At 36.5% G+C, this 11,138-nt stretch overlaps 1 pseudogene; it reads left to right on the plus strand.

Annotated features, from left to right (window-relative positions):
- The first annotated feature begins 9,316 nt into the window (after positions 1 to 9,316).
- LOC131383898 (histone-lysine N-methyltransferase SETMAR-like) lies at positions 9,317 to 10,341 on the plus strand (annotated as a pseudogene).
- Positions 10,342 to 11,138: the final 797 nt, after the last annotated feature.

Genomic DNA, 11,138 nt, shown 5'->3' on the forward strand with positions numbered 1-11,138 from the left:
TTGCAAGAAATCTATGTCATCCTTATATTCTTCTCTTTGTAAATTAAGTGGTTTTCTCCATCCCTGGCTAATTTTAGGATTTCCTTTTTAGCACTAGTTTTTTTGTTGTTTTTGTTTTTGTTTTTGTTTTGTTTTGTTTTGTTTTTTCCTTTATAAGATGCACATTTATTAACTGGCTTCTAAGTGCCATCTTCAGCACTGGTTTTAGGCAATTTAATTATTATGTGCCTTGGTGTATTTTTCTAAGCCTTTCTTGTTCATTTCCTAGATATGTGGAACTACATCGTTTTCATCAAATTTGCTGATTTTTATTCATTTATTCAAATGGTTTTCTCTATCCTCCCTTTTCCTCTTTTGTGATCTCCAAATGTATTAGGCCTCTTGAAGTTGTCTCTTAGCTCAACAGTGCCCTATTAATTTGTTTTTTTTCTTTCTGTGAGTCATTATGGAAAGTTGCTATTGCTATATTTTCAAATTCACTATTCATTTCTTCTGCCTTTATTTCAAACCAATGTATTTTTTCAACTCAGATATTGTAGTTTTCATTTCTCAAAGTTCATTTGGGTTTTTTATATCTTCCATGCCTGTATTAGACAACTTTAAAGTTTTATTTCTTGAACATATGAAATAATTATAATAACTGTTTCAATATCCTTTACCTAACTCCATCAATTACATTATTGATCAATTGATTTTTTTCTCATTATCAATTATTTTCTTTTACCTCTTTTCATGCCTGCTAATTTTGATCGGATGCTAGACGTTGTGAGTTTTACTTTACTGAGTGCTGGGTATTTTTGTATTTCTACAAGTAAATATCTTTGAGCTTTATTCTGGGACACAGTTAATTGGAAATAGTACAAACCTTCAGGTTGTGTTAGTTTCCTAGGACTGTCACTAACAAGTGCCACAAACTCGCTAGCTTAAAACAACAGAAGTTTATTTTCTCACAATTCTGGAGGTTAGACATCTGAGGTCAAGTTCTCATCAGAGTTGCTTCCTTCTGACGGTTCTGAGTCAGAATCCGTTCTATACCTGTCTCCTAGCTTCTGGTGATGGCCAGCAATATTCTTGGGCTTATAAGTGTATCACTGCCTCCGTCTTCACATGACGTTCTCCCTCTGCGCCTCTGTCTTCTCCACTTCTTAAAAAGACGTCAGTAATTCTGGACTAGGTGCCCACACCATTCCGGTATGACCTCATCTTAAGTAAGTAATCTGCAAAGGTCCTACTTCCAAATAAGATCACATTCACAGGTACAGGTCATTAGGACTCAAGCATATTTTTGGGGTGGCTCAGTTCAAACCACAATGCGTCTTGCCTTTAAACTCTGTTAGGAAAGGTCAGAGCCGTGTTTAGCCTATAGCTAATACTACATCACTCCTAAGCAAAGCTATTTGAGTATTCCAATCAATGCTCCATGAATTATAAAGTTTTCCACTCTGATGCTACCAGGGATTATGCACAGCCTTCGGTGCAACTCTCTCATCTCTGGTATTCTGTCCTACAAATTCTGGCCTCATTTACCTCCCTGGATTTTCAGCTCCATCTCTTCCACTCAAGAAGACTGCCAGGCTCCCACGCTGTGCACTGTGGGCTGCAATCTCTCTCCAGGCAGTAAGGTGAGCAATTGGAGGGCTCACCTCATTGTTTACATCTCTGAGATCACTTTCCTGTACTGTCTGAAGTCTGATAAATTGAAAATGATTGTTCCATGTGTTTTGTCATTTTTTTCATCTCTTTCATATAGGGATATAAATTTGGTTCCTGTTATTTCATCTTGGCCAGAAGCAGAAGTCCTATAGTACAAATGTAAAAGTTAAAATATCTAGATATGACAAATACCACAACATTGCAACTTATTCAAATTATAACCAAGATTGAAATACTGTCTGACACATATATATGTGTTTATATAAACATATAAACTGGGAGAATATATAGTAAAATAGCAACAATATTTTCCTTTTGTTGGCGAAATCATGTGATAACTTTATTTTCTTATTGATTGTTTTAATATTTTTTAACACTTTTGAAATACATAAGAATTACCTTGTAATTATAAAATGTAAATATTTTAAATATGATTTAGACTACCAAAAATGAACATACATTCTCTATGGTGTGTTTGCCATATTGACCATACTCTTGCCAGATTCTATTCAGCCTTTGGCATGCTTCCACTTATGTAACTAGAAAGAAAAGATTTTGAAGTCCAATTAATAGGCAATTGTATTAGTCCATTTTCACACTGCTATAAAGATACTACCTGAGACTGGGTAATTTATAAAGAAAAGAGGTTTAATTGACTCACAGTTCTGCATGGCTGAGGAGGCCTCAGGAAACTTACAATCATGATGGAAGAAGAAGCAGGCAACTTCTTCACAAAGTGGCAGGAGAGAGAAGAGTGAGCGAAGGAGAAACTTTCAAATACTTATAAAACCATCAGATCTCGTGAGAGCTCACTCACTATCACAAGAACAGCATGGAGGAAACGGCCCCCATGATCCAATCACCTCCCACCAAGTCTCTCCCTCGATAGCTGGGGATTCTAATTCAAGATGAGATTTGGGTGGAGATACAAAGCCTAACCATATCAGGCATACCTAATCAGCCAATTTCCCTCATGCTTTCAAATACAATGCTACACAAGTAACAAACTAAGGTCTTTTAAGCCCATCCTCCAGAAACAATATTAGCTACAATTTTAAAAGGGAAAATTATATTTATATAATTCACATTCACCATGAAATGATTGGAGCCAATATTTTTATGAAGGATCATATGTAGGCAACACGACAAGAGGAATTATAATAATCATATTAATTATTAAGTGGTGTTTATATGTACATTATTAAAGCTCACAATAAACAAATTGTGTTACTTAAAAATATGTTCTTCAGTCATAACTGCCATTCATTCCAAATTGTACCTGAAAGTAAACTTTTATTTAAACACTTGTTGATTTTCATAAGAATGATTTTCATTAAGTTTGATAATAAGAACAATCACCATTGTCCCTTCATAGGCTTATTATTCAAAACAGTTACTAAAGTTAATATGTGATTATCCTTCATTAAGTAAATTCCCTATAAAAATAACTGTGATTCATAATTTTTTTTTTTTTGAGATGGAGTTTCGCTCTTGTTTGCCCAGGCTGGAGTGCAATGGCACAATCTCAGCTCACCACAACCTCCGCCTCCCAGGTTCAAGCAATTCTCTTGCCTCAGCCTCCCGAGTAGCTGGGATTACAGGTATGCGCCACCATGCCGGGCTAATTTTGTGTTTTTAGTAGAGATGAGGTTTCTCCATGTTGGTCAGGCTGGTCTCAAACTCCCGACCTCAAATGATCCACCCACCTCGGCCTCCCAAAATGCTAGGATTACAGGCATGAGCCACCACGCCCAGCCCCATAATTTTTAAATACTTCTCTATAGTACAGATTATTTGCTTGGTTGTTGTTTATATCTCACATACTCATTTTCTGCATTTGCAAATCTTCCATTTTGACAATTTCATTCACGCAATTTTCTAACAAATTTATTAATGTTTCCTCCCACACTGATTGATTCCGTATCATTTTATGCTTCATAAATTTCTTCACCACTGTACTCTGTTTTTTGATCTCTTCTTTTTCTTTGTACAAGAAGAATTGACCTCTTTCTTCCTGTGAACCTTTCTCTTCCTTTATATTTTGGTCCATGTCTCTCTTTCTGAAACTCATCAATTATTGAGTTTTACCAAATGATTTCCATCCTATACATATTAAGTTGTAAAATATTTGCACATCATTTATTTCTTTTCAATGGGATAATAGTATACTTATTTCCCCTTTTATTTTTATTTTATTTTTATTTCTCTTTTTATTTTTATTTTTGTTCTTTTTTTTCTCCTTTTTGTAGAGACAGGGTCTCACTCACTCTGTCACCCTGTCTGGAGTGCAATAGTGCAATCATAGCTCACTATAGCCTCGAACTCCTGGGCTCAAGTGATTCTCTTGCCTCAGCCTCTGAAGTAGCTAGGACTACAGATGCCTTCACTATGCCTAACTAATTCTTGAAATTCTTTGTAGAGATGCAGTCTCACTTTGTTGCCCCGGCTGGTCTTGAACTCCTGGCCTTAAGTGATTTTTCCACCTCAGCCTCCTAGAATATTGAAATTACAGGCATGAGCCACCACACCTGATTGATTATTTATTTATTTATTTATTTATTTATTTATTTATTTATATTTTAGAGACAGGGTCTCACTCTGTCACCATGTCACCCAGGCTGGAGTGCAGTGGGGGGATCAGAGCTCACAGGAACCTTGAACCTCTGGGCTCAAGCAAGTCTTCCACCTCACCACGCCTGTACTATCTTTCTTTTTTAAAATATAGATTCATAGTTTCTAAAATAGTGGAAAGATAAGTGGAGGAATAAAGTATGTTACTTGTTGATAATGGCTTTTTCCACTTAGCAAAATGCCTTTGAGTGTCACTCAAGTTGTTCTGTGTGTCAATAGTCCATTCCATTTTAGTACTGAGTAGTATTCCACTCTATGGCTGTATCACAGTTTATTTATCCATTCATCCATGGAAGAACATTTGGGTTGTTTCCAGGTTTTGTAAAGCATGGATATAGCTTTTTCTGTGAGTCTATTTTTATTTCTCCCAAGAATGGGACTTCTGGGTCATATGGTAAGTATAGGTTTACTGTTTCCTGTAAAAGTAGATCATTGTGTAGTTCTTGGAGGCAGAAAAAGGGTTTCCTACCTCTCCTCTAGAAGCAAACAGATGTTGCTTTTACCCCTGTCCCAGAGGTCCTGGGGTTTAGAGAATTTGCTGCCTCTCTCTGAGGTTATCTCTCTCTGTCTCCTGCCATCCACCCGCTTTTTCACATTTGCACCCAGTGGATGCCCAAGGAAGAGTCCCGTGAATGAATTTGAATTACTTGTGTTTGGAGATCCTAGTTCTTCTATACTCAGACTTTACAAATTCATTAGAATTTCAGCTGAGTTATTCTTAACCTACATCTATATTGGCCGTCACTCCTGTGCTTTACCAAAGGTGACCATTCATACATCTGGTCTGTTCTTGGATGTCATGCCTTGGAACTTAATTGTCTTGATTTTTTTTTTTTGCCATGTCAACTTTCTGAATGGTTCAAGAAAGGTTATGATTTTACAAAACATCTTCTCATCATTATAATTGATAGGATGTTTTCTTTTGGCTTTCTACTTTTTAAATATAAGCAGAATTTGGATCACCTACATTTTGAACTTTATGTAAATGAAGGGGATGCATGTTTTCTAAGTGAGTGGTCTGGCTGCTTTCATTCAACATTGTATTTGTAAAATTTATATGTTAAATGTAGCTATAGTTTGTGTATTTTCATTGCTCTACATTATTTCATGGTATGACTATACCCAAATAATTCATGCAATCTACTGTTGATAAATATGTAGCCTATTTTCAATTTAGAGCTATTCCAAGTAATGCTACAACAAGCATTCTTGTATGTGTTTTGATAAACATATGTACACATAACAGCTAGATATCTTCCTAAGAAAGCGATCATTGGATATGTATATTTTAGATTTAGTAGATAACGGTGTACTGTTTTCCAAAGTGGCTATAAAAATTTATACTTTTTACTAGAAGTTTATGAAAATGTCTTTTGGTCCACATCCTTGGTAACATTTGCTATTGGCGATTTTAATGCAAATTTCTTATTGAAGTAGAGCGTAATATACATTATAGAAAAGGGCAAATGTTAGATGTATATAATTTGAAGCATTTTTAATGAATGAACACAGACCTTTAACTACCACAAAGATCAAAACGTGGAACATTATATTATCAGCAGTCACAGAAGCCCCCTTTCTGTTTTACCACAGTGATTAACCATCCAGTAATAGCCATTACTGTGACCTTTATTATTATAAATTAGTTATACTTGTTTGGTTCTTTAAAAACTAACTTTATTAAGGAATAATTTACATACAAATTAATTCACCCGTTTTGTTTGTGCAGTTCAAATTAATAATTTTTTAAAAGCCTACTAAGAAAACCCAGGCATAGATGGCTTCAATGGTAAATCTATTTAACATTTAAAGATAACCTAATACCAATTACAAATTTTTTCCCAGAGACTAGAAAAGAACACCTTGTTACACCGTCTATAAGTCCAATTTTATCTTAATATCAAAGCTAGTCAAGGAAATTATAAAAAAAAAAAAAAAAGAAAACTACAGACCAAAAGCTTTCTTAAATGTAACAATTAGGTAAAATAAATAAAAAACATCTGAGAGAAAAGAGCAGTTAGGCAGTTAGGGTGGTTCCTTGGTAAAACTCCTTTAAGCAGAGAAACAGTCTGGAAAATCAGGCTTCAGGCATAAATAAGGGAACTGGCACAGAGAGTTGGCCTAAAGACATGCCCACAGCTGCACCGAGAAGGGAACAAGGCCCAACATAGAAACATGCGTTTTGGAAGGCTGAGGTGGCTGGATCGCATGAGGTCAAGAGCTCGAGACAAGCCTGGCCAACATGGTGATACCCCGCCTCTACCAAAAATACAAAATTAGCCAGGATTGGTGGTGTATGTCTGTAATCCCAGCTACTTGGTAGGATGAGGCAGGAAAATTGCTTGAATCCAGGAGGTGGAGGTTGCAGTGAGCCAAGATCGCACCATTGCACTCCAGCCTGGGTGACAAGAGTGAAACTCCATCTAAAAAAAAAAAAAAAAAAAAAAGGGAACAAAGAAAGAAAGAAAGAAAAGAAAAGAATTCGATCCACAACAACATCAACATATGTCCCCAGTGTTGTCCTTATTTGTTGCAAGTAATAAAAATCCCCTTGCTAGATTCTCCTTGATTGTGGTTATTGGGTTGACACCTGCCAAGTGACTGAACCCACTCATTGTGGTAATAAAAGTACACCAGGTCTCAGTCCAGTTTGACTATTAGAAAGAATATTCTGACATTGAGCCAAAGTTTACTTAACTCTTAATTTTGCCCTTTAGTTCCATTTTCCTACCCATATCAAGACTGCTGGAAATAAACAAGCTAATCTTTCTGCCTCCAAAGCTTTTGACATATCTTACCTTCAACTCTCAAGTCTGTTTCAAAGAAGAATTTTCAGTGACCCTGAGTAACATGCAAGAAATGGCAAGTTTGGGCATGGGTCACATAATTATTGCCCAAGAAGTTCTCATGGGGGCTGGGACGAGCATCTCGAACAGTCAAGGTAATACAAACTTCAAGGAGACCCATCCATCATGTCAAGAAAATCTAAACCACAATTCTTTAGGATGCAGATTGATATTAACAACACAATCATGTAGCTGTAAACATCTTTGCAAACATGTTAGAGAGAGTAAGGTGAATCTCCTTGGAGGACTATTAAGGTAGGCTTGAAGGTAATATATGGCTATGACAAAAAAAACCCAGAAATTTCCTGAAAGAAACAATAATCAGTTCAGGGCTACAGTGAGCTATAAATATTTCACATCATGCTGTGTCTGGAAAAAATGTCTTGACTTACCAGCACCCAGGCTCCTTTCTTATGTAACTTTCTCAACGTAAATGTTCAGGCATTTTATAAATAGTTGAGACATTCAAAAATAGGGAGAGAAATTTAAAGCTAGGACTTCATGAAATTCCCAAATAGGGAAAAGGATGGCTTGCATGTCTCTTTTTTACCTGTGTAAACCTGATTGTAAGATGCTAGTGAGCACTAAAAACAGAAGCAGTTTGTATTTAAAGAAAGTGAAGAGAAAACAAAAATACAAATCCTCACCTTGAAATGATGATGGAATCTGCCTTTCATCTCCTATAGAAAAGAGCCTGAAGTTAGGAATCTCCTCTTCAGACCTGAGACCTCATTTGTTTTAATTAAATTTGTAATGTTTAAAAGGACCATCATGCTTGGTACCAAAACACAGAGAGTGTACAAGTCGCCAGATGACACTTTACGGTCCTCTCCAATTTGTAGATCATAGAAAAAAATAAGCTTGTACTGCAGGCTAGAGTCCCTCTAAATCACACATCATTTTCACACTAAGGGTAGCCTAAGCAGAGAAAAAGACTGCTTCAGAGCAGATGTAAATTAAATTATGTTTAAAAAACATTTCATCTTTCTCAAACATTTACCAAGCCCCTACCATGAATTAAGCACCATGGTAGGCGCTATATATACAAAATCGCAATTCATATGACTAAAAGGCTCACATCATAGTAGAAGAGACAAAACCTGTAAATAAGTTCTTATAATACACTGACAGAATTGTTATGGACTGATCCAATGTAGTGCTATAGGAACACAGAGGATATGATGCTTGGAGAATTGAGTCACAGAAGAAATGATGCTGTTGCTGACTCTTGACAGATGATTAGAATTTGGCCAGGAGAAGAAAGAACACTCCAGACAGAAAGACAAGTAGATTTGTAAAGGGCACAGAGACCTGAAATAAAATTGTGTGTTGAGAAAATATAACATGTGGTTTTGTCTGACAGGTTGCATAAGACACATAAGGGGAAAGAGATGTTCCATACATTTTTTTAAAAAAACAAGCAGAAAGATGACAGTATGGTGGAGCATATTGATGAAGAAAGACAGTAGCACAAGACGAGTGTACACAAATGGTCAAGGGACAGATCATAAAAGGGCATTTACAACCACAGTAAGTATTATGAACTTTCATGAGAGCAGTGGGAGGGTCAACTACAAATATTAAGCAGGAGAGTGACACAATCAGATCTGTATTTTATAACAATGACTGGCTTCAGTGTGGAGAACAGCTGGAAGATGGCAGGAGTGAAAATGGGGAGACCTGTCGGGAACCCGTGTTAACAATAAAGGCCAGAGCGTATAAGAATCTGAATTAGAATGCTAGTAGGAATGAAAGAGTAAAAAGATTAGTGTACAGTCATCAGTATTTAATATGGTCAGCCATTTTAATTTTAGCCATTTAGTAAGTGTGTAATGGTATTTCATTACGGTTTTCATTTGCATTTTCCAAATAAATATGTTGAACATCTTTTCATATTCCTATTGGCTATTTGTATATCTTATTTGATGTGTCTGTTCAAATTCTTTACTCATTTTTCTAATAAGATTGTTTTCTTATTGCTGTTTTGAGAATTCTGTATATATAGGTTGGTGCTAATGTAATTGTGGTTTTTGTATTATTGGAATTTGCCATTTGATATTGGAATACATTATTAAATGTATTCCAATATCGGTATACATCATTTTAATGGGCATTTCTTACTTTATGGTTTTTTGCTAATGACTTACTACTTGTTGTTTATTTAATGTTTATTTTAGACTACAGAAATGATGTTAGACAAAAAGCAAATTAGAGGAATTTTCTTATTTGAGTTCAAAATGGGTCGTAAGGCAGCGGAGACAACTCACAACATCAACAATGTATTTGGCCCAGGAGCTGCTAACGAACGTGCAGTGCAGTGGTGGTTCAAGGAGTTCTGCAAAGGATACCCGAGCCTTGAAGATGAAGAGCGTAGTGGCCGGCCATCGGAAGTTGACAACGACCAATTGAGAGCAACCGTCAACGCTGATCCTCTTACAACTACACGAGACATTACCAAATAACTCCATGTCGACCATTCTATATTCCTTTGGCCTCTGAGGCAAATTGGAAAGGTGAAAAAGCTCGATAAGTGGGTGCCTCATGAGCTGAGTGAAAATCAAAAAAATTGTCACTTTGAAGTGTCATATTCTCTTATTCTATGCAACAACAACGAACATTTTCTCAATTGGATTGTGACATGCGACGAAAAGTGGATTTTATACGACAACCGGCAATGACCAGCTCAGTAATCGGACTGAGAAGAAGCTCCAAAGCACTTCCCAAAGCCTAATGTGCACCCAAAAAAGGTCATGGTCACTGTTTGGTGGTCTGCTGCCAGTCTGGTCCACTACAGCTTTCTGAATTCCAGCGAAACCATTACATCTGAGAAGTATGCTCAGCAAATCAATGAGATGCACCGGAAACTGCAACACCTGTAGTCAGCATTGGTCAACAGAAAGGGCCCAATTCTTCTCCATGACAATTCCCAACCACAGGTCACACAACCAAAGTCAAAAGTTGAATAAATCGGGCTATGAAGTTTTGCCTCATCCACCACATTCACCTGACCTCCCGCCAACTGACTACCACTTCTTCAGGCATCTCGACAACTTTTTGCAGGGAAAACTTTTCCATAACCAGCAGGATGCAGAAAATGCTGTCCAAGATTTCCTCAAATCCCAATGCATGGAATTTTATGCTACAGGAATAAACAAACTTATTTCTCATTGGAAAGAAATGTATTGATTGTAATGGTTCCTATTTTGATTAATAAAGCTGTGTTTGAATTTAGTTATAATGATTTAAAATTCAGTCTGAAACTGCAATTACTTTTGCACCAGCCTAACTTATTGAATGCAAGTTTTTCATTGGTTATGTGATTTTTGAAATATTTTCTCCCAGGCTTTGACTTGTCTTTTCATTCTCTTAACAATGTCTTTTGGAAAGATTTTAAAATTATTTTGTTAAAGTTCAATCTGAGGAGAGCAAAAATATCTGGCAACCATCAAGCAGGCGCTGGAGACAAGAACTCTTTATCAGAGGAATTTAGAAGTAATTAGACTTCCCTATTATCTAAAGACACTTGTTTCCAGGCCTCTTTTCAACTTAAAATTTATAAGTAACTAGAATTTGTATACATCTCTGGAATGCACGCATGCCGAAACTCATTGTGCAACCCTTGAACCCTTGTCAACATTAAGACACCAAAATGTCTACAAATGTAATCATTTATTGTGCAAATTACCTTCAGCTCCCACATTAAGGTCTATAAATAGCTTTAAGGAAAAGTCCACCGTGGCTGGCTCAGTCCTCTCACGGAGGCGCCCCGCTGCACTCTTCTGCAGCATTCTTTCTTTCTAATAAAAACTTGCCTTTTTCAAACCTATACTGTTGTCAGCAAATTCTTCTTATCAACCCACGAGTCAACCACTTTCCTATGCCAGGGCTCTGGCACAGTCAATCAATTTTTTTGTATGGACTTGATGTTTTAGTATCATGTCTGAGAAACTGTCTAACTTAAGATCACAGAGATGTCCTTTCATGCTCTGTTCTAGAAGTTTCATAGTT

The sequence above is a fragment of the Hylobates moloch genome, unplaced genomic scaffold (genome assembly GCF_009828535.3).
Source record: "Hylobates moloch isolate HMO894 unplaced genomic scaffold, HMol_V3 SCAFFOLD_7, whole genome shotgun sequence".
Taxonomy (NCBI): Eukaryota; Metazoa; Chordata; class Mammalia; order Primates; family Hylobatidae; genus Hylobates; species Hylobates moloch.